The sequence below is a fragment of the Protopterus annectens genome, chromosome 1.part1 (assembly GCF_019279795.1).
Source record: "Protopterus annectens isolate FY-2018-M chromosome 1.part1, PAN1.0, whole genome shotgun sequence".
Taxonomy (NCBI): Eukaryota; Metazoa; Chordata; order Ceratodontiformes; family Protopteridae; genus Protopterus; species Protopterus annectens.
In genome coordinates this window covers 1,875,069,910-1,875,094,501 of record NC_056726.1, presented here as the reverse complement: position 1 = coordinate 1,875,094,501, position 24,592 = coordinate 1,875,069,910, and the positions used below count along the sequence as shown (strand labels likewise).

The 24,592-nt window shown below is 42.7% G+C and overlaps 1 protein-coding gene across 11 annotated transcripts in view; it reads right to left on the bottom strand.

Moving 5' to 3' along the window:
* LOC122812836 (protein 4.1-like) overlaps nt 1–24,592 on the bottom strand; it is a gene marked incomplete at its 3' end in the record, with an annotated part of 3,376,257 nt that overhangs the window by 589,692 nt on the left and 2,761,973 nt on the right.

Here is a 24,592-nt window from a genome sequence, read left to right as displayed (position 1 = left end):
CTGCCACCTCAACAGAAGCAGACTTTTGGATGCTACCCAAGGGAAACAGGAAAAATATTCATTAGACTATTTCATCCACAGTTGCAGCCATAGGGCTAAAGGCCCGCCACAGGTCTGTGCCTCAGAGCACCCACAGTGAACCGTCTCTGTTTTACCTTTACATACCTTGATGTCAGTCAGCAAGCGACAGCAGCTGGCGCAGAAAAACACAGACTCTGGTATGCAGGCCGACCGAGGGCTACCACAGCAGGGATAACCCACGAGTGATGACTGCAACAGTGAAACAGGAAGAACATCTGCTACTTCAAAAAATAGCATTAGAAGACAGAGTACCAAAAGAAAATCAAAGATTTTCTGCTACAGCAGAGAAACTTGAAAGAATAGACTGCAGAATTAATTTTGAAAAGGTAGAAATAAGCAAATTGACTGCTACTCCACATCAGATTTGTTAACTGAAAGGGCAAATAGTGTATATGCTCCAAATCTGGCTATGAATAAGAAGACAAGACCTAGAGTAGTAAAGACACAGTCATACCAGTAGAAAGAACTGATAAAACTGGAGGAAGGGAACAATATTAATAACGGGACATCAGAGTGTTGGTGGAAAATGATAATTTACTGTACACCAGGGAAAAAAAGGCAAATTTATCCTGCAATCACAGGATATGGACAGGCAGGTGTCAGCCTTATGCTGCTATATCCGGCTGTTTTACATTATTTTTTCCTGGAGGATTCAACACATTTTTGGATGCAGAACAGGTGGAGGAGGAAGTAAAAAAGTTTACCCAGCAAAGAATGGGTCAGTAAGCTGAAGCAGACTCTTCTCATTCCTCTGACAGCAATGATTTTCATTCCTCTGAAAGCAGCACAGCCCATATAAAGAACTTCCCAGTAAAACATTTTCCATTTTTGACTATGTGCTTCCTCATCCTGAGAGAGTCGGTCAAAAAAGAGCGCTCAGATGTCTGATCATTCTGCCAGGAATCTGACTCCTCAGCATAGGATTGGACTGGAAAAATCAGAAGTATCTTGGACTTGAACAAGAGAGAGATAATGGGTAGTCAAGGTGATGATGAAGACCAGCAATAATCTCAAAGTAGGAAATTAATGAAAAAAATGTAAAATATTATTTCCATAACATGGAGTTTGTATGCGAGGACTGTGCTTCTGCATGAAGTGGCTAAAAGACTAGAAGTTTGTAGAGTATGCTAAATTGGTGGGAAAACTGAAATATAATTTTTACTTTACCAATTATGTTTATAAAGATAATGAATAGACAGAAGATATACCTGTGAGTAAAACATTTTTTTTCTCAGTAATGTGTCTAATAGATTCCTTGAAGTACAGTTACATTGCAAAGTAATTTGTACAGTATGCAGAGTACTTCAAATGTGAGGTGGTGGGTCTTTGTCAATGACTACTGTTTATACTAGTGATGTTAAAGTAAACAAATACTTTTTCTTTACTAATATATATGGGGTTTATACTCTAACAATAGAAAGCCTGAATATATGCAGATAAATACAGTATTGTCTGTGGGGAGTGAAAGTGTACTGATCATATGTGTGTATTCAATTATGGTGGTTCTTCTTGTGTTATGTATGTGGAGGTGCACGTTAATGTTCTCTGTTTATGCTGTAAACAAGGGGAAAGCTGTCTTTATTTTCCTGAGAAAACAGACTAGAAAATGGAAAGCATGTACAATGGCAGTTTGCTAGCATTTGAGCTACTTCATGCATTGTAAAACTGTTGCTGTTTTTCTCTCAATCAGCAAAGCTCTGCAGCTGGAGATGGACTGTCTACAGGCCAAACAATTAATAGGAAAATGACTGAATTATGAATTAGTACTTAAAGCAGAACTGATAATCAGTTCAGTAAAAATAAATGAAGTCTGGCACATGAAAGGAATACTTTTGCAAGTAGATGCATTCCAACCAGAATTTAACATTTCATTATAAAACAGAGTGCACAATCTAGTTTATTCATTTAAGGGTAGCCAGTGCACTTTTTCCCCAAGGCTACAAAAATTGGTTAACCAAGGGCATACAAGTTGCCTTTTATAACTGGGAGAGAAACACAGATGGGACAAGAATGGATGACATCAGTGCAAGAGGGAACAGAGGCTCTAGCATGCGCTTCCAGTATAACTAAACCTAACTTTAGACTAGGAAAACCTATGGTTGTACCTATTTACTTGGGGTAACTACCTCTACATGAGGGGGTAGGTTTTCTTTTGTCTGTAGGCTACCTGTTAGAATGGGTTAGGGTAAAAAAAACCTACATAGTTTTTTATTGAAATGAAAAGTGTGGAAAATATGACATGGGTTCAAACAGAGATGAGAAGACTCAAGTGAGTGCAAGATCAGCCTGCCAAACTCAGCCTGTGTGCATGTAAGCTGCAAAGTGGTAACGTATTAAAAAAATGCCATGTAGAATATGTGAAATTGACAGCATCTTAGAATGAGTGTCTTAAATACATCATGGAATGTAAATGGCACTATAGGTAAGGACAAGCATCAGACAATACTGAACTATTTAAAAAAGTGTAGGGTGCAGACAGCACTATTACAGGAGACAGACTTAGAAATGAGGATGAGAATTTGGCAAGCAAAGAATTTCAGAATGGATATGTAGCAGTGTAACAGGGTAAAGGAAAAAGGGATAATAAAACAGACTACAAGAGGAACTCCTGTAGTAATAAAAGAGGGGAAATATAAAATGTGGTTATGTGCAGGGAAGGAGGATTACACTGGCACGTATTAGTATTTTACATAAAACTATTATTAAGGGAGCTTAAAGGAAACCGAACCCGCAGTCTCAAAAAAATGTTTATTTCATCATGGTTTGGTGTTTCTTACATTTTAACACCACTCTGGGACTATTTACAGGTTTTCAAATATTTTTATACATAATTTCTGAGTCTGACCACATGGGGGTCTAGCATGTTGAAGTGATCCTGATTGTTTAGTCTGCCTCTAGGTATCCCACAATGCAGTGCTTGTCTATAAAAAAATACATTATGCAGGCCTCTTTCTTCTTAAAGCTCCTGTCACTGCATGATTTTACACGCATACACTGCTGTCTTATAGTCAGTTAGTTTTAAGTAACATTTCATGCAGTTCAATAATTACTTAAAACACAAACAGTGCAAATGCCACATAATACACTTTCAAAGTGCTTTTTCCTGCTGCTGCTTTTTAGAATGGCTAAAGTGCAGTCTTTTGTGAAGCCTGAATTGTACTACTTCGACTCACCTCCCATCCCCCTTCAGACCTAACTTCCCCAGCTGTCAAAGTGCCAAGGGTAATTTGAGCCGTTACCTACTGTGATTGGCAGCTCACAGCAGGAGACTTGACTGATGTACTGTTTCCTTGTTCTAGTCTTTACTTTCTGTATGGGTAGGGGAAGGACCAGGGAGCTGTGACATCAAAGCATGAGTGGGTTTTTAGGATGGTCGTGGTGATGTCAGTTTGGTGAGGAAATTGGCCAGAAAACTACCTGCATTCATTGGCCTTGATGACATCAATGAATTGGAGACTGCAGCATCTTTTTCCAGGGTGAAATAAAAGTTTTTTGAAAGTGAAACCACCACAGTACAGTAAGGTACCGTTCTAGTGGAGAGAAACAGTATGTTTAAAATATTTTAAATGTTGTGTTGTTGTTTATTCATAGCAGGGACTGTAAATAGGGGAGAAAAAGGACAGAGAAGTTGAGCATTTAAAAACAGAATCCGGTTGTTGTCCTTTAAGAGAATTAGGGAAGTAACTGGCTTCCAGCAGGGAATATCATTTGTTGGTGGGGACTGGAATCAGCCTGTCAATAGTGAGGATTTATCAGGGAGACCTAGAAAGGAAAATATAATAAAACAGCGTACATTTCCAAAGAAATAATGGCAATATTTGATTTTTGCAGTTTTATCAACTTATCTGAAGAAACTCAGACAGAATTTGCATATTATTTCCAAAGGTACAATAAATGGGTTAGAAAGGATAGAAAACTACATTTCATATGAGCATGGGTATTTAATTAAAGGCACTGAAACACATCTGTTAGCTATTCAGGATCATGCACCAAGACTAAGATAAAGATGCTGTGCGATCAAATAAAAATGAGGCACTGGGGCTTTTCCTGCTTATCTGTTAAAAAGTGAGCCATTTAAAGAATGGGTAAAGAAAATTATTAAACAGTTTCTAAGGGAGACACATATTTCTTGAGAAGGAATAACTCTGGAGTGAGAAAATGAAAATGGAATTTAAAGAAAGATTAGAAATAAGAGAGTGATGCATGGAAAAGAAGCAATAGGAATTATTTAGAAGGATTTAAGTACTGCAGACAGTGTGAAATCTTACAGAAGAGCAGCACTAACTGCTGAGAGTAAAGGAAAAATAGGAGAGTATTATGATAAACAATTTCTGAGAGTAAAGGGTAAATAGGAGAGTACTTTGTTAATATGGATTATATAAGCTTCTGGAAAGTGATTCTGGAGATGGCACAAAAGTCAGTCAGACACCCTTCATAAAAGATGCCAGAAAAACCCTGCACACCAGCCCACAGGATAGCAAAGGCAAATGGAAACAGTACTTCCAGCAGCTTCTGATATGACCTATGATGAAAATAGATGAGGAGCCCAACACAGGAAAATGAAGTCATGGAAAGTAACAGGCTCAAATAAGGTTACAGCAGATATGATCAAGATGTCTGGTGAGATGGGGACAAATGATTCCTGTGAGTACTTATAGATACCAGTATGGAGGGTAAGGTGTTTCTTAGAGGAATGGAGAATATGCATTCTAGTGCCAGTGTACAAATACAAAAGGGATATTCACAACTTTTGGCTGTATAGAGGTATTAAACTGCTCTGACACAGCACATGAAAGTTCTGAAGAGGGTGACTGATAAATACACAGAGTAGTAGAAAGTAAGATGGGAGATGAACAGTCCAGATTCAGATCAGGATGCAGCAAAACCAACCCAACATTCACAGTTAGGCAGTTTACAAGAAACTAGAGTTGAGGAGAGAGTCCAACTTGGCATTCCAAGTGCTGGAGGAAAGCATATGAAAAAATCCCAAGAAAGTTGATTTTGGCAGTCCTTCAATAGTTCTAAGTCCCAGAAACATTGGTAGCATTACTGCAGAATAAGTACAAGTACCCAATGACACAAGTACAGTCAGTCTCCAGACTTACAGGGGACCCGAGTGGGTGTGCATCAGTGTTTAGCTCTCAGTCTACGGCTGTTCATACTGATGATGGATTACAAATTAGCAAACAGGTCAGGGGGGGGACAGTTCAACAAACCTGGTATATGCAGAAGAGGTGGTATTATAGGCAGACTCTGAAAAAGAGCTTCAGTAAACTATAACCATTTATTCTGGCTCTGACCTTTCTCAGACTTCCCTTCTCCTCAACCACCCTTTCCAAAGACTTACAGCTGTTAACCTGTTCCACTATTTTCCCTTCCATCTCAATTCTCAGTGTCTTCTGATTTCCCCATTTGCTGCCATTGCAATGGTCTTCTGTGTATTCAGTTTCATCCCATCTGCTTTCAAATTAGCATTCCACTTCCCTATCCTTTGATGAAGTACTTTTACAGTCTGCTGATAATGCCACATCATCTGCATGCAGCAGTTTTGTTAAGTTGTCCCATTGGACCGGTTTGCTAATGTAGTCCATCAAAAGTACAAACAGCAGAACACTGATGCACATCCACTCCCACTGGGAACCCATGAAACTGAGCAGTGTTTGTACTTGAATCACTGGGTCCTTGTACAAAGCCTGCATTAATTCTACCAATGTTTCTGGGACTTCAAACCTCCACAGGACTGCCCAAATCAGCTTTCTTTGGACCTTGTCATATGCTTTTTCCAAGTCCAGGAATGCCCAGTTGAACTCTTTCTACATCTCTGGCTTCTTCTCAACTGTCTCTCTGCAAATATCAGTTCAGTTCTACTTCATCCTGATCTGAATCCAAACTGCTCATTTCCCATCTCACTTTCTGCTACTCAGTATATTCATTTATAAATCACCTTCTCCAGGACCATCATGCAGTGTGACAAAAGTCTGATACCTCTGTATTGTCCACAGTTGTGAAAGTCTCATTTGTTCTTTAACATTGGCACTAGTATGCTTATTCTCCAGACATCTGGGATTTACCTTTTTTCCATACTGCTTTGATTATCCTCAGGAGCCATTTCTCTCATCTCACACAATATCTTTATCATATCTGCTGTGACCTCACCTGAGCCTGCTGTTTTCCCTGACTGCATTTTCCTTGGTGCTGTTCTTACTTCTTTTAGGGTGGATTCCTCATCTTCTTTCATTGTAAGGTTGTGTCTGGGACACTACAGCTTCTGTGGGATTTTCTTCATTCAGAAGTTGCAGGAAATAAGAAGTTATGTACTCACCATAACGTTCCATCTGAGTAGGTAAACTTCATTTGGCAGCAACCTATGGGTCTTCGGATCCCTATCGGATCCGAGCCGGCAGTTTCCAACAGCTGAGATCCGAGCTCCAAGCTCCTCCCCTACCCATAATCCCCTGCCATCCCTACCTGACCTCAGATCGAGTTTGCCTAAAGCAAGACCTGCACCAAATAGCCAGTCCATGATCTGACCTAGATACAATCAGATGACAAAGAGTAATATAAACATCCGACGGTCAGGGGGACGGTTGCTGCCAAATGAAATTTACCTACTCAGATGGAACGTTATGGTGAGTACATAACTTCTTAATCTGAAGTAGTTAACTTCATTTGGGCATCAACCTATGGGACACAGTCCCCAGCTACCTAAATCTTGGGAGGTCCTTATGGAAGGATGTTCCGGAGCACTGCAGAGCCAAAGGATGCTCTCCCTCTGGAGACCAGATCCAACTTATAATGATTTATAAAGGTATGAGATGAAGCCCAAGTGGCTGCCGAACAAATTTCATCCAATGAGACTCTAGAACGAAAGGCAGCAGAGGTGGAAATTGACCTAGTAGAATGGGCGTGGACTCCTTGGGGTGCAGGCCAGCCAGAACTTTCATATGCCAGTAGAATACACTGTGAAATCCACCTGGACAGTGTGACTTTTGAAACTGATTTCCCAAAATTAGATTTAGCAAATGAAATAAACAGCTGGTCTGATTGCCTATGACCAGCTGTTCTGTGTAAGTAGAAACGTAGTTGTCTATGAGCATCCAACGAATGCAACTTGTATTCGCCTTTGTTTTGGTAACTGGGAAAAAAGACAGGTAAATTAATAGTTTGATTGATATTTGATTCGGAAGCAATCTTAGGAAGAAAAGAGGGACTGGTCCTGAGGGATACTCTGTCTTTATGAAAGGTCAAATACGGTGGCTTGGCAGAAAGGGCTTGAAGTTCAGAAACCCTTCTGGCAGAAGTGATAGCAACGAGAAAGGCTGTTTTCCAGGATAATAGTTTAAGATCCACTGAAGCTGCAGGCTCAAAGGGAGGAGCTGTCAAAGCCTGGAGTATGAGCGCTAAATCCCAAGGAGGGACAACATCTTTCACCTGGGGTCTTAGTAGGAAGGTACCCTTCAAAAAGGCCTTACACAATCTGGTTGAGATCAAAGGGCCTAGGTCACTCCCCACATGATAATGTGAAATTGCTGCCAGCTGAACTCTGACCGTGGAAGAGCTGGCTCCTTGGTCAAAAAGTCCTGACAAAAAGTCCAACACCGCAAGCAACGGAGCCGTAAAGGGGTCTAAGTTTTGTTGCTCCGCCCAAACAGAGAACCGTTTCCATTTGCTATCATAAAGCCTTCTAGTAGACGGCTTGTGGGCCGCCACTAAGATAGCTTTGACTGGGGAAGAGATACTGGGAGTCCTAGCTAGGAGTGGAACTGGAGCAACCAAGCTGTGAGCTTCAGATTGTCCAGATTCGGGATTGGAAGGTCTAACAGGTGCGAGATCAGATCCGGGATGGGATCCAGAATCCAGGGAGGATTCACTAGATGAGACCATAGATAACGGAACCAAGCCTGATGAGGCCAGAATGGGGCAATGAGGATTATTCTGCTCCCCAGCCGTCTGGCTTTCTGTAATAACTTCAGCATTAGAGGAAGAGGAGGCTAAGCATAGAGGAGACCGGGCGTCCAAGCATGTACCAGAGCATCTCGGGGGGGGGGGGGGGGGCGATTCCCCGGGTGGGGGAATTAGAGCGAAGTAATTGTTGCACTTAGTGTTTGAGGGAGAAGCGAAAAGATCTCAACAAGGTTGACCCCATTTGGAGAATATCTGTTTAGCTACTTTGGGATTCAGAGACTACTCATACGGCAAGAGAATCGTGCGACTCAGTCTGTCCGCTAGGATGTTGGACCGCCCCAGAATGTGCATCGCTATGAGAAAGCGGTTGGTGGAAATTGCCCATTCCGACACTCTCATGGCCTCTCGGCAAAGAGGATAGGACCTGGTTCCCCCTTGTTTGCTGATATACCAGACTACCAACATGTTGTCCATCTGGACCGCAATAGTCCCAATGGGAAGAAGGCTCTGAAGTGCTTGCAATGCCAACAGCACCGCCCTCATCTCTAGGACATTGATATGCAGTGAGGTCTCCGTGTGGTCCCACGTGCCTTGGACTGTCCTGCCTAGACAATGCCCCCCCATCCAAGGCGAGAGGCGTCCATGGTCACCGTGGTTAGGGGATGGGGCATAGCAAAGGGCCGACCTTTGAGGAGGTCCGGGGACTGGAGCCACCACAGGAGGGCCTTCCTGCAAACCCTGCTGAGGCAAATGGGATGGTTTAGAGGGTAATGCAGGAAGGACCATTGGACTTGGGGGGTCCACTGCAGGACCTTCATGTGCAAACGCGCCATGGGTAGCAGGTTGATGGCAGCTGCCATCGACCCTAGGGCCCTCAGGACCAGAGCTGCTGAAGGAGCTGGGGATTGAAGAATGGCCCGCACATGGAGACTCAGGGTTTGAAGTTGGTCCGAAGTCAAGAAGGCTAGGAGCCGGCTTGTATCCAATCTGGCTCCGATGAAGTCTATGACTTGTGTTGGCAGAAGGGAAGATTTTTCTACATTGACTGTGATCCCCAGCCAGGGAGCTAGACGGAGGAGAGAGTCCCTGGCCGCAAAGAGTAGATGCCTTGTGGGGGCAGTCAGGAGCCAGTCATCGAGGTAGGGGAAGACCTGAATTCCCTGGAGTCTCAGGTGGGCCGCTATCACTGACAAAACCTTGGTAAACACCCTGGGGGTTGCGGTGAGATCAAAGGGAAGGACCCTGAATTGGTAATGACTGGCTCCTAGCCGGAAGCGGAGGAACCTCCTGGAGCGTCTGTCCATCAAGATGTGGTAGTACGCATCCTTGAGGTCTATAGAGCACATCCAGTCGTTCTCCTGCAAGAGGGGGAGAATGGATTGAAGTGTGACCATCCGGAACTTTTCCTTGGTTACTGACAGGTTCAAGAGGGATAGATCGAGGATTGGCCTTAAGTCCCCCGTCTTTTTTGGCACCAAGAAGAACCTGGAGTAAAAGCCCGATCTGAACTGGTCTGGGGGGACGTGCTGAATGGCTATTTTTTCTAGCAGCTGCTGGATTTCCGCAGCTGCGGCCTCCCTCTGATCGGGGGGCACATCGGGGAGGAATCTGGGATTGAGAGGGGGATGAAGAAACAGGATTTGGTAACCTCTGGATATGAGACGAAGCACCCAGCGATCTGTCGTGATGGACTCCCAAGCTGCCAGGTGCCTCGAAAAACGCCCCCCCCGACTGCCTCCAGAGTGGAGCAGTCGGGTAACCCCTCAGGGTTGCTGCGTGGGCCGATCAGAGAATGATTCTCTGGACCCAAAATTCCTCAGACCCCCTCTGCCCCTAGGGTGGCGTCCACACTGTCCTCCTCTGCCTCGGAAGGACTGGGTGTCTGGAGCGTCACGGGACTGTTGCGAATTCCGGAACCACATCTTCTTCTGTTCCTTTTGGTTCTTGGAGAAAGACCTCTGGGGAGCAGAGAAGCAGACTCCGACGGCAGACGTCTTCCCGTCCTTCTTGCTCTGGACTAAAGTTTTGCGTACGGTTTTGCTAAAGAGGGCAGAACCATCGAATGGGGCATTAGCAAACGACGCCTTAAAGGGTTCCGCGAAATCACAGTGGCGGAGCCACGCCTGTCGCCTCATGATGACGCCCGCTCTGCTAGCTCTAGCGGCTCCTTCCGTAGCATGGGATAGTAGCTGCATAGAGCTATTAGAAATAGTCCTTAGAGTGGCCATTCGGGCAGAGTACACCTGCTTGTCCTGTGCCGACATGGACTCCGGGTCGACCCAGCGTACTCTTTAATAAGGTCTCACTGGAGCCGTATGACATGTGCAATGTAGTTCATTGACCTTACCGAGAAGGTAGCTGAACTGAAGACTCGCTTCCCAAGCCAGTCCACTGCACGAGACTCCTTGCTAGGAGGATGGACTGGGGGACTTTCTTGGGGCAGTTCCCTCTTGGTGGCTGCCGCCACCAACATGGCATCTACCTGGGATCCCTTACTCCAGTGCACTCTGTCGGAGGGGTGATTAAGTATCCTATCAGGTCTCTTCGTGATGGGCTCCACAGTGTTCGGCTCCTTCCACGCCCTGGTAGTGATCAGGTCTACCAGGGGTTCGGCTGGAAGGGACACCCAAGAGGTAGACTGGCCTGCTTCAAATGCCTCCAGGAACACAGACTCGTCCGAGGTAGGCTTTGGGCAGACCACCCTCCCCTTATTCTGAGCATCTCCATGATGTCTCCCAAAGGAGACGTCGTTGGGGGGTGATCTTGGGGAGCCTTCCCCTTCCTCCAAATCTGTGTCCTTGGTCAAGGACTCAGGGGAGTCCAATTGCCTCCTTTTGCACTTGCACTTGTGAGGGACCTCCTCGGGGGGCTGTCCGAAGAGGCCCCACCAGGCTCATCATGTCCCAACAAGGGAACTACCTGGGACGTTAGAGCAGGCTGTTCCTGGGGCCGGGTGATAGAAGTCAGAGCCAACTGAGAGGGAGTGCAGGGTGGAGCCGTAGCTGTGGCCGGGGGCCTGGAATCCCTCGACAGAGCCCTCTCCACTACGTCGAAAGCCAAAGGAGAGCTGCTCTCTCTGGGATCCGAAAGCAAACCCTCCCTCGGAACCGACGAGCGGATCGGGGCTGGCGCCGACCCTATCGGATCCGACAGGCCAGTATGCACCGACCTGGATGGAGCCGAAGGCACACTGACACCCTCAGATCCGAAGCTCAGCTCTCAGCTCCGAGAGCTCAGATCCGCCGAAAAGGGACCCGACAGACTCGAGGGCGCTGTCGGCGCCTAAGTACCAGATACTATCGGCGCAGACACCCCCCCGGCTCCAACGCCACTTGGCTCTGAGGACTCCAAACCCGGGAAGCGGGTTGGAGAAGGAGCTATCGGGGCAAAAAAGGGGGTCGAGCTCCCCCCCAGAAGGGGGGGGGCAAGAGCACTCCCATCTGCAGTTGGGCCTGGAGGAATCTTCTCATCATCCGGTCCAAATCAGCGTCTGTTAAGCTTTTGGTGGACCTGCACGAGGCCACTGAGGTGGGACGGGAGTGCCGCCTCGATGACCTCGAGGGAGACTGGGCTTCCTCGTCCTCCAGTCCCGGTGAGAAGCAAGGTGACCGGAGCCGAGAAGGAAAAGGCTCGGAGGTCTTGGAGGGAGAAGCCCGCTTAGTTGGCGGGGCCGATGTAGAGGCCTCGGCCCGCTGCTTGTGGTGTTTCTCGTTTCTGGCTTCCCTATCCTCCTGGCCCAAGGTGGGAGGTTGAGTCCCGGCCAGGGGAAGGGAAGCAGTCGTGGGTATTGTCGCGGCTGCAGCAGGCACCACGGGGGGACTGGAGGTCGGAGCAGAGTCCGGGGGGCAGAAGTCCTACCAGAATCAACTTCGACCTCCGGTCCTTAAGTGCCCTGGGGTTGAACGCCGCACAAATAGTGCAGCCAGAGGAGAGGTGTTCAACCCCAAGGCACAACACGCACCAAGTGTGGCCATCGCTGGGGATAGCTTATGGCCACACTTGGTACATTTAGACAAAAATGTCTTTGGGGCCTCAGACATTATAGTAAGAAAAGGACACAGACACTAGGCCCCAATCACACACAGACACACGCCCTAACACTCTCATGACGGGGGGGGGGGGGGATAAATTAAATTAAAATTTGTAGAGAGAAAAACTATGAGGGGATGCTAAACACTCACAAACACACTTTTTCTGACAGGAAAGTAAAGAAAAAGATTAAATTTTCTCACAAAGTCTGCTATGAAAACAACCGACGCCTGGAACTCAAGGATCAAGCTGCTGGCTTCAACCACGGCAAACCAGATCTGAGGTCAGGCAGGGATGGCAGGGGATTATGGGTAGAGGGGAGGAGCTTGGAGCTCGGATCTCAGCTGTTGGAAACTGCCGGCTTGGATCTGATATGGATCCGAAGACCCATAGGTTGATGCCCAAATGAAGTTAACTACTTCAGATTACTACTTTCATCTGCCTTTGAAGTTCTCGTGGACTAGTGAGCAGGCTGTTGCTATCAATTCTTATGAAGGGAGTCTGACTATCTTCTTTATCTTTCTGTCTTTGCTTTGCAACCTGATATAACTTCTTTGCTCCATCTACTCAGAAGCTGGTAGAGTGCCTCTGATGCCTTGTTCTTTGCTATTGCAACTCCTTTCTTAGCCTCTGTTACTAAGGCATTTGTGGCAAATAACTAGGGAGAGAATTAACACTGTGGAATGAAGCCAAACAGAAGTCTGTGGTTTGGAGACTGCTGTCCCTACAAAGGCTTGATAACAGATTGCATACAATGAGAAAAGACTAGGAAACAACTATTAAGTGAAAGACCAGCTCTGGTTGAGTTTTTGGTTAAGTCTAGAAGAAAAGCCATGGTTAAAACTGGATTAATAAATAGGGCATATCAAAATAATGTATGATAACTATATGACTCAATCAGAAGAGGTTAGAAAAGCGTCAGCAGTGTGACTAGAAAAGGCAAAAATATGAAGGAACAATGGCAGGACAGCTGTATGGGTCCCAAGTATGCAACAATGTCTGGAAGCCTTGATATGTTTCAAATTTTTGCACGGAAGTGTTTGGATAGTTACATACATTTCACACTCTAAGCAGACTTCAGAAAATTTTTCCTTGGGTAGATAGCAAATGTTGGATATGTGATGGGAAAAACAGGTGTAATGGGAAACATGCTTTGGGGGAATGTAATCAGCTGACAGATTTTAACAATTCTCTACAGGATAATTTTACAGAAATGTTAGAGAAGCAAATTACTGCAACTAAGGAAATGATTAATTTGAGCTTTGATAAAGAAAATGAAATGATTAGACATAGTATGGCCTTGCTAAGTTCAATGCAATTGGCTGTCAAAAAATACTACATAATGGAAATAAAAATCTAAATCAACCAGAATTGAAATACTGGCTGTTATAAAATAGATAAAAAGAATTAAGACAGGACCATTAAGAAAAGGGAAAGAGCAAATAATATGGAAATAGACAGAATTTATGGAAAAAAACACAAGGAGGATAATGTTCAGAAGTGAAATTTCAGGGAAGATAAGGCTTAAACAATTTATAAAATGGTATGAATGACAATTGTTAAAACAAATTATCATAATTATTATACAAAAAAATAAAAATGTGTGTAATGGTTTGTTTTCTCTTCTAGTACTTTAAGTTCAGAAATATCATTATTCATTATATGTGAATTTAAAATGTATTATAGAATAGTAAAGGGTGTGTATTAATATGGTTAGAAAATGGGAGGAAAAAAAGGGACAAGAGAGTGATCAAAGCACAGTAAAATATGAGAACGCAAAATAAAAACTGAAATAAAGGAAAAAAGATTTGCAGTCCAATAAAAATGTGCAAATATGAAAACTTCTAAAATAAAATAAAAAGTCAATAGGTAAGAATAAGCTCAAAGGGAGTGGTTGTGCACTCTTTGGAAGGATTTTCTCTAAGGCAAAACAGCTGGAGGGGGGCTTACATACAGTTTTTCTGAGCCTGTATAAAGGTATCACATTTGTGCAAGGCCTAGCATCGAGCAACAATGGTTAGCAGTACCCTGTACTGATGCAATTTCAGTTATGGGACTTATAAAACTACAGCTGAAATTTCCTCAGTTTTTAGCTGCACAAAAACAAGTTTGCATGTTGAAGAGTATTGCCCCACAAGTTTAGTCTTGGTCTTGATTCTTAACAAAGCTAGCCAGCTGTAAACCCCTCTTGTACTATTCCCCTGCAGATCAAGTAATAAGGATCTATAACCATGGATATGCACTTTTCTGTTATTTCTGCAGCCAATTTGGTGGATATTGGCATCCTGAGGCAATGCGGCAACTATTGCATGTTTACTGAACCACAAAACTCACTGATATGGTATGTGAGAGATACAGTTACACAATGTCACTAGAGGCAAGGCTCTCAAGTACAAGCACTTATAATACTAGACAGGTTCTCAAATATACACACACACACACACACACACACACACACACACACACACACACACTACATATATCATTGACTAGACATGTATGCACATATGCTGATGCTCTTAAGACATTGCTCTTTAAAAAAAAGTATTTTCAGTCACCTGAACAGCACTTCATCAAAACAAAATCCACCATGACACATACAGACATCTCAAGGCATCTCAGCTTTTAAGCTCATAAGGCAAACAGTCACACAACCCAATATGGTCTACAGAGTATGCTGCTTTGCCAGGCATGGGCTGCATTTGTCCTCCCCTAAAATTCTGAATATTGCTTAAAACCCTATCCACACCTACAGTGACTTTTTTAGGCACTGCCAACCTGATACACCTTCTGACACAGCAAAACCAACCCAAGAAAATCTAAAGTTGTTACTGCGCAATGACAGAAATCTAAATAAGTAACTCCACACCCTGTAAGCTTTACCCATCCTGGAGAATGTAAATGTCTGTGCAGTTACTGAAGCATTGTTTAAATCTGAGGAAAACACACCAGCATTGCAGGGGTATATAATGCCTTCCACACACTTAGAACAGCTACTGCACAGGAAGGTTCAAAAAATGGAAATGTCTCAATTTATATAAAAAACAAACACACCCCCAAGGCAAGTTAAACAGTATGATATGCTTGTGCTTCTCCATGTCCAAATTACTAAGGCAAACTTCATACTGAGTGACACCCTAGCAAAAATTCCAAGCCTTCCCAAACCCTAAGAACACAATTACCCATGTGGAATTATTCATGAAAACCTGATAAAATCATGCTATTGACTGCATAGAGAACTATACCTACCTGGAATAAGCATAGTACAGACTCAAAAAAACAAGCCATCCTGTTTAGAGACCAACATCAACAGGATGTATTACAAAAGGAAGAAAATCATTGCAAAAATTATAAAGTGCAATGCTCAGCAAGGTAAAACCTCCCTCATCAATCTAAACTGGGTTGCCAACTGGCTCAGAGATAGGATGCAGAAAAATCAAAACGGGGGAGTTACCTCCACAAGGAGACCAGTCAACAGTGGAGTTCCCTGGGGTTCTGTGCTGGGACCTCTCCTGTTTGGTATCTACTTTTCTGAAGTAAAATCCAATACTAAAGGGCTCTGGCTAAGTTTTCAGATAACTGAAAGTTAATGGCAGTCATCAAATCCCCAAATCACTTAGCCATACTGCAGGAAGGTATGTCCCAAATAAATAAGGGGTGCCAAAATCATGAACTGAAACTAAATGCCAAAAATTCACTACTGTAGCCTTTGGGATGTGATCTTTCCCAGGGAACTACCACATTGACAGTACACACCTAAATGTTGACCCAGTTGTTCAAGATTTGGGAACTTATGTGGACAGTGACCTAACTTTTGACCAACATGTGTCCACTGTTTTAAGAAAGTCCTTCCACACTACACAGCTTATAAACAAAGGGAGTGTGTCTAGATTTAGGGATGTCATTGTCTCCCTTTACTCAGCCCTCATTATTCCATTCATTGAGTATAATGCTCACTTTGGGATGCATCTGTCCAGACACATGCAAAACTTGAATGCTCACAGAGATACCTTACTAAAAGGATATAAGGCCTAAACAACATGTCCGACATGGACCAACTGAAAGCCCTTTCACTCTACTCCGTATCAAGCAGACTGCTAAAAGGTGACCTGTGGCTGGTATACAAGACAGCCTCCAACCCATTACTGATGGATTTACTGCACATCAGCAAGTTAAACTGCATCATAAATACTTTGTTTAGGGATCTACCTCTTCTGCAACATTAACAAAACAGTTTGGAAAGATAGGTACATCTAGCAGAGGCTACTGCTGCTCTGGAATAGACTTCCCATCCACATAAAACAAAGTTCAGCCCTGTACATATTCAATGCAACCTGGTTCTATGGATGGAAAACAGAAAATGTACCCCAGGACTGCCCCCTATACTGTAATACCCTATAATGGACAGAGGCAACTCCTAAAAGCTTTATCCCATGCATGGGTCCTCTCAATCTATGTACACTATAATCCCAGTTATTCTCATTATGGCTAATATGTAATTATCGCCCATAGACCACTCTATAACCAAATGGGATAGGTTAATTTGAGTACAAAAGGGGAAACTGGCTAAACTTAAAATGTCCTGCAAAGGCAGCTAGCCTAGTACTTATCTACAAACAGGCAACTCAGGGGCTAATCAAGTCTCCTAAAGTGAAATATGAGGTAAAACTAGCCTCCTAAGGGTCAAGGACAATTGCAAGGCATTCTTCAGCTATGTCTGTAACTTCAAATGCAATACACAACAATGTTCCAATTTAATTGTAAATGGAGCCACTTATACAGTGCCTTCAGATGCAGCAAATCTACTGGCCGACAAATTTAGCTACATCTTTACCACCTCTCCCAAAACCCCTTCAGAAAATATCCCCAACCATAACTCCCCCAACTATCACTAGGGAACTAGTCCTCAATGCACTCTCCAAGGCTCAGAACGCTGCATCGATGGGTCCCGATAATATCCCAGGATGCCTCCTTAACAGCACGAAACATGGCCTATTAGGACCACTAGAATCACAATTAAACCTTATACTCCTGACTTTTGTGCCAAGTGAATAGAGGACTGCAAATGTCATACCACTGCACAAGGGTGGGCTACCTACAGACTTGGGTAACTAAAGTACCATGAGTCTGACTAGTCTCATATGCAAAGCAACAGAAATAATTATTATGGAAATGATAAATAATGGCATAGGAAACCTTTAGACACTAGATCCAACCCAGTATGGTTTCATGAAGGGCAGGGCGTTTACTCAACCTGGTAGACTTTCTAGGTCATCAAAGCAATGGATAAAGGCAGAATAGTGCACACTGCCTACCTTGACCTGGCTGAAGCAATCAACACAATACCTCACTCAGGGATTGCAGACTAACTCACAAAATTTGGTATAACCCCCTAAGTCATTCATTGCATAGCCAGCTGGCTCAAAGGCCAGTCACTAGCAGAGTCCCTCAAGGCTTGGTGCAAGGGCCATTCCTTTTTGAAACATACTTCTCTGAAATTAAGTCCAAAATCAAATGCCTCTGGTTGATCAAGTCTGCAGATGATTGCAAACTAGGCAGAGTCACAGAATCCCCCAAAGAAAGAAAAGATACAGACCAATGACTGGTGCCAAAGTTGCAGTGTGAAACTCAGTGCCAAGAAATGCATAATACTACCCTTGGGAAAACAACTACCCCTGGAAACTTCAACACTGATAATACACCCCTAAGAGTAGAGCAAGTGGTTAGGGATCTATGAACAAAATAGAGAGTAATCTGGCTTTTGACCATCATGTGTCTATTACAGTAAGGAACTCATCCTATATTGTGCAACATATAAGTAAAGATATGGCATCTAGGTCCAAGGATGTCATTATTCCATTGAAATTGGCCATCGTCACACCAACTATTGGGTACAACACCTCCCATGAGTATGCAATTAACCATAGGTTTATAGATGTATACTAGGGTAACGATCACTAGGGCCCTTATAAGCCTGGCTGTGCAACCCAAATGTGAACCACACATTTCATTAAGACCAGAGATGAATTTACAATTACCCATCTAATGATCCAAGTTGCACTTAAATAGGCTTAGGGAGGAACTGTGCTGCACATGGATGGGGAGCCTGTTCTAGAGAATGGGAAGTCTCCTCTCAAACATGTCCTATTTATGTCACAAGCAAAACTTAGCCCTTTTGACCTACTTGTTCTGATGCTATTTGTTTTGTGGATGTATTAAAGATTCATCAAAACAGATTCCAGGGATGCCTTATACATTGGACAAAGATCACCTCTTAGTAGTCTGTATTACACACAGTACAGAGACAGGGCTTTGGAAAAATCAGTGTGAGCCATTGTGTTTACTCCCTATCTCCTTTCTGTAAGGAACCTTTGCGGATGTTCCTGTTGCTGTATGTCTCGGATATGGTACATAATGAAAGGGACACTATACTCTATGATGGGTCTGATTAGGGCTGGGTACAGTGGAAGGATGACCTCTCTGGGCTTCTCTGGGCCTAGATGCCATGCCCTTACTTGTAAGTTCAGCAACATAGGATTTTCTTACTACCTTAGACACATACTGGCCAATGGCTAGGTTACTATCAACATAAGTTCCCAAATCCCTGAGTAGTGAATCAGCTTTCAGGTATGTTTTATTAATTAATGACAGTTACCAGAGTGTCTGACTTCCCAAAAGGTACTATAATGTATTTCTTGTCGCTCTGTTTTACGCCATGGCTTTGGCGCCAAGCATTTTCTGTGTTAAACCTTTCTGAAGATTATTCTCATCTTGGGGGGATTCAATGACTGCTCCCAGTTTGCAGTCATCTACAAACTTAGGCAGCCAGTGGCATTTGACATTGGCTTTGACTGCAAAGTGGATACCAAAGAAGAGCAGGCCCAGCAGAGGGCTCTGAGGGACTCCAATGGTGATTAGCCTCTTTGCAAAGCCGACCTCACTAATCCTAACCTCTTGGGTCAAATCCATCAGCCATCTTGCAATCCAGCATGTAATATAGGGGTTTATGCCTAGTCCTATAAGTTTATCAACAATGTCCAGAGTCGGGCATTTTATCAAATGATTTAGCCAGATATAGATAGGCAGTATGTACCACTTCCCCCGATCCACTGCCCTAGCGACCTTTTCAAAAACGTCCACCATATTCAGTAAGCATGGCTTTCCTTTAACAAAGCCAAAATGGGACAGATTCAGTGTCTGAAGGTCTAGCTCCTTGTTGATAATTTCCATGATAATGCTTTCAATGGCTTTGCAAATGCAGTATAGAGTCAATTAGCCAAATTATCAGAACCAGCCATCCAAAGTTTTCAGGTAGGAAAAAATCAAAGTCTGAATATGAAACATTATACATATTTGCCTGAGCATGTTGTTTGAGACTGTAGCCAGCTCGTTTGTGAAAAATATTCTTTATTGCCACCTGAAATCAGTTAAAAGTTGAAAAGTGTATTCCTGCATGCAGAAAAAAATCAAGATTTTAGAATTTTTTTTATCCTGTTCAATTACATGTTTGATTATCCAAAATACCCTAGGTCTCAATTAGTTCGGATAATCGACTCTTTACTATAAAACTAGTTAAGAGTAATGGATCCATAGTTCCCAGGACCTGTTAAAGTTGGATGACCACTGCAATCCTCCATTCTCATGCACAAAGCCTGTTTTAAGACTATAGTTAAACAGGGACTTAAAAAGGTCTTAAGTCAAGTCATATTTTAGACTGTTCAGGAAGCATCCTGTGATGTTATTGGAGCCCACTGAGGATGTATTCTTCGAGGTGAGAGGAGGCTAAAGTTGGAACTGAATAGGTCCACCAACAGGTTTGTTGCACTGCCAGACTTGGTGAATGTGACAGTATTAATCACTAGTTCAACACATTGCTCTGTGCCGCATTTGAGATTTCTGACATAGCTGAAGGAGGACTTAAGCTCATCTTTCATCTGGGAAGTTATTTTAACTTCAAAGTTGGCTTTGTTTGACCTAATTAGACCTCTTAGCTGCCTCTTTAGTTTGATGAAACAGTTTTTATCATTAAAGGAATTACCCTTCCTGATTTTTGCCACATTTTTTCCTTTTGTACATTCGACTGTTTTTCGACAGCTGGTCTGCGGACCGGGTCCGGTCCAGCAGAAATTTCCTGCCGGTCTGTGAAAGAATAGGGACCCAATGGCTAGGAGGGGACCAATGGCTGGGAGACTTTTTTTTTTTTAAGGGTATTCTTCTTTAAGAAGAATGCCTTTTGTGTCCAGTCACATAGGCTTGTTCCTATCGGGAAATCGAACAGGCTGAGGAGCCAACAGCTTTAACATCGGACATGTCATTCATCGATGTGTTTTTCTGAGAGATGGCAGTACAGTAAAGATTGGAAAATTTGCCATTTCCTCACTGTAGTGCATTCTCGGAGATGGTATATATAATTAGTGGGCAGTGTGGGGGGCACAGCCCCCCACAAGAGTGACTTCGAGGTACGGCATTTTCGATGTTTAAGCCGTTCGCTCTCTGGTCTTTTCAATCTAGTAATACAGACCTGTACAAATGCTATCAGTATGTGTGACCTGTTTTTGTCTTCTGCTTCTGTGCAACCTGCTGTTTACATCTTTGTCTTCTGTGCATGCAGAATTTGAATGCCAGAAGAAGTTTGAAATGCAGACCACAAGTGACTGGTAGGTGTGTGTAAGTTTTAGGTAGATAGGTGTGTGCTCATGCATGTAAGAAGTAGGTAGGTAGGGGTGTATGTGGTGTGTGTGTGTGTATGTCTAAACTGAGAGAGGAAGGTGCCTCTCTCAACTGCCCAGGCTTTTGTCTCATATTTTTTAGTCTGTTCCTCATAAAATTTGTGTTTTTTTGGGGTTTCTTGTGGCAAATCCATGAGGACAGAATTAACTAAATAATGACAGGCATTTCAGTTTCAGACTTCCTATCCTTCAAAAAAAATTGCAATAACACAATACATTTTATTCTAGCAACTTTATAAGTTTGTGAGAACAATATTTAAAGTTTGTCCCTATTTTGGGGGCTTTGTTCCATCACCACCAATAATTTTGGCTTTGCCCAGATTTTTTGTGCTAAGAGGTTGAGAGGTATGCTTGTACACATTAATTTAGTCTCTAGTGTCATTGTGTAAGTACACCTCTCGCATACTGTCTTTTTCTCTAAGAATGAAGTGGGTGTCGGTAAATATGAGACAACTGTCACAAGAGTCCCACATCCACCAAGCTGGCTACAAAGATGTTAGGAAATTGCACATCCATGCAGTCTAATCCTCTGACTGGTGAGCTACAAGGGGGTTGCGTTTTGGGGTTAGAAGGCTGGTAAAGGTGCTTTGTTGGTGCAGACTAATAGGGGTGCTTTACTGAGGCAAATTATGCTAAATGGTACTAAATTCTACTAACTTTAATGTTCACACAATACTGAATTCTACTAAATCTATGAGTACTGCCAATCAACATCACACTAGCAGCTCTAAGCTTGCTGGAGGAAAAGGTATTTGCTGTGTATTTACTGCTTTACCTGGTACAATTTTATGGATCATTCTATTGGAAAAATCCGCTTTCTAGGACAGCTCTATGGAAAACAATGGGTGGGAAGAGTATTTAAACAGCTTATACAACAAACAATAGCAATGAAAGAGGGAAGGAACTCTTTCATTGGTATTACACTACACAGACCACCTCAAAGCCGTATCCCACTATTTAGTCTCATACAGACTGCTGAGAGGAGAGATCAGTGCCTGGCCCACAAAATATCCCCTGATCCAACTCTGATGGACATGTTGCACATCAGCAAGAAAAACAACATCATAATTATCAAATCTAGGGACCTAAACCTTGTCTGCAACATAACTAGGATATACTGGAGGGACAGGCATGTGACTTAAGAGACTACTCCTTTACTTTGTTTATCCTTTGTTGACTGTGTTAGAGTACAGTAATGGCCTCTACTCAGGTGAGATCTGAGGTGGTACTTAAACTACTAGGGGAGATGTGGCCAGGGCATCAAGGAACTGTCCTCTTTTTTTTGATAGATGAAATGCGATCTTTTACACTCACTTGAGCTACCACCAACTCAAGCAGCTGGAACCTCGGTTTATCACTTCAGCACCCCCTTATGCTACACTGCAGTGTCAGCAGTCCATCTACATGGTTTGTGAATAGAACCCACGGCCTTCTGCACTAAATATGAATGTGCTACCTCTTGGGTCACTGACACTGCCTCTTTGGAACAGGCTTTACATCCCTGTGAAGCAGTGTTCTTCCCTAAAGCAATTCCAGTACAACTCTGACAAGTGGATGGTGAATCAGAAAGGTTTCCCTCTGCAATCTGTCTGTATTAGACAGAGGCAGCCTGAGCCTGTAAATGTCTGACCACCAGGCCCAGTATTACATATGCCTCTTAAAATAAACCTAGGGTATAAAATATTGTTAGATATATTTGGGAAACAAGTCAATGTTTGAAAAGCCTCTATGGAGTCATTAGCCTATTAATCACATATGAACTTAAGTACAATAAAAGAAAATAAACCCACTTTACAGCTCAAAATGAAAGAAGAGAATATTGCTACTCTCTGCCTTCCAAGTTTAGTACGAGGTTCATAAGTGCTTCCTACTAGAAAGGCAAGACTGAAGACAGATCTAAGTACTACAAGGACCAATGCATAAGCAACCTTTCTTGTCTGTCTCACATAAACAAGCAAACTACTCCATTCTGAATCAGTTAAAAGCTTCATTCAATGAGCATTCTCTCCCTGAAATGGAATCAAGTAATTCTCTCTCAAGACAAATGCCTCCTTCCCTGGGAAGAGACTTGCATCATTGAGGATGACACAAAATTTCATTCACATTACTTGGGAGGAAATTAAATACTTTCAATACTGGCAGAAATGCATGGTACTGAAGTACACCCTATGTTACCTACACTTTAAGGGTGCCCTAGTTTGTGTGATGATCTACTACTGATGGAGTTTTGGTGGATTTTTTTGATGGTTTGTCATTGGACTGCATAGTCTCTGTATTTTCTGAATAGTTTAACGTATGTATTTTCTACCCATGTGTTTGTGGAACAAAGTAATAGAAATATAGGTCATGCTTGGAAAAAAAAATGTCGCCAGGGCCAGTACACTCTAGTCAGTTAATAAACAAACAAAAATAAATTAATGGCTTAAGAAATATCTGAAAATCCACAAAGTACAATGAAGGGACTGATATAAACCTGAAAAAGCTTATCAACAGTGGTAGTTATGATAAGGTTCTACATAAAATCAAGTTCCTCTGGTTTTAAAGCTCTGGGAATGAGTAGGGCAGATGCAGGGCTTAGTGCCCAATTGACACAAAGAAAAGAAAACTGCTTTGCAACTAAGATTCTATTAAAAAATCCCTTATGTCAAAAGGAGACCATATATTTGTAGCCATGAAAAGCTTCAATGTAAATGACTCAGAGGCTGATCCTCAATTTCATCTATTTCTTACCTTTACCAGAATAATAAGTGTAAGTGAGCTTTGCTGATTGTCTGACAACAGCTGAGAATGCCTTAGCCCCCCCTCCAATTTGTGTATTCATGAAATGGATTACTTGACTCTAAACATTTTACTGCCAGTAGCTGAATTGTCTTTTTGGGTAAGGGTGTGTTGCAAGCAACAAAATGCTACCAGAACTATATTCATCTTGATATTCTTTCACATCACTACCCCTTGTCTCATATTATTCCACAGAGGACTGTGAAAAACTATAGCAGCAAAGTAAAGTATAGAAGAAAGAGGTACATTGAAACACCAAACTACTACCAGCTTCGCTCATGCTGTAAAGGAATTTCCAAATGACACATATTGATAGCTAGATACTGTAATTTCTCCTTTTCTGGTAGGGGTGGTGGAGTAAGCTGCAGGAAAGCTTGGTATAACACCTGGGAAGCTGACTACAGTTTTTTTTCCACTGACAGCATCTTGCTATATCCGAGTACATTTCCTTGCCATAGTACAGAAATCTAAAATGAGAGGATGGGCAAAGTTAATATATGAAAACAATATGGGAGGCGCACTGGCAACATGCGAGTGTACTCTGTTGAAAATGTGAGATTACACCATGTAGAAGAATTACAAAAAATGTAATTTAAGTAGTAACAGAAAGTATATTAATTTATGTCATGAATTCAACAGTTGAGAGAGTTCTACCTCAAAACATCTCTAAGTAGCATTAAAAAAGGTGAAGTTCAGGCATATTCTCAAAACAAGTGTTAATGCAAAAAAGCCCATTTTATATCATCGTCAGACCACTTTTTTAGATGACCATGTTTGTGAATGTTGGCTCTTATTACTACATCCCTGAGTCACTTGTTTAGAACTTTTCATGCAAGGCTGAATGAAGAGATGTTAATTATGGAATATCTGATAACAAGAAAGATCACTTGTGTTTGTTCAGATGCACACAACTGATGCATTTATGGGCAACTCAAAGTTCACAACTTGCAAAAGGATCCATGAGATCTTTGGGTTAACAGCAGCATGTTTCTAATGAAAAAAAAATATCTTCAAAAGTGAAATAAAACATACTCAAGATCACATTTTTACAACAGAAAACATATTCAGTA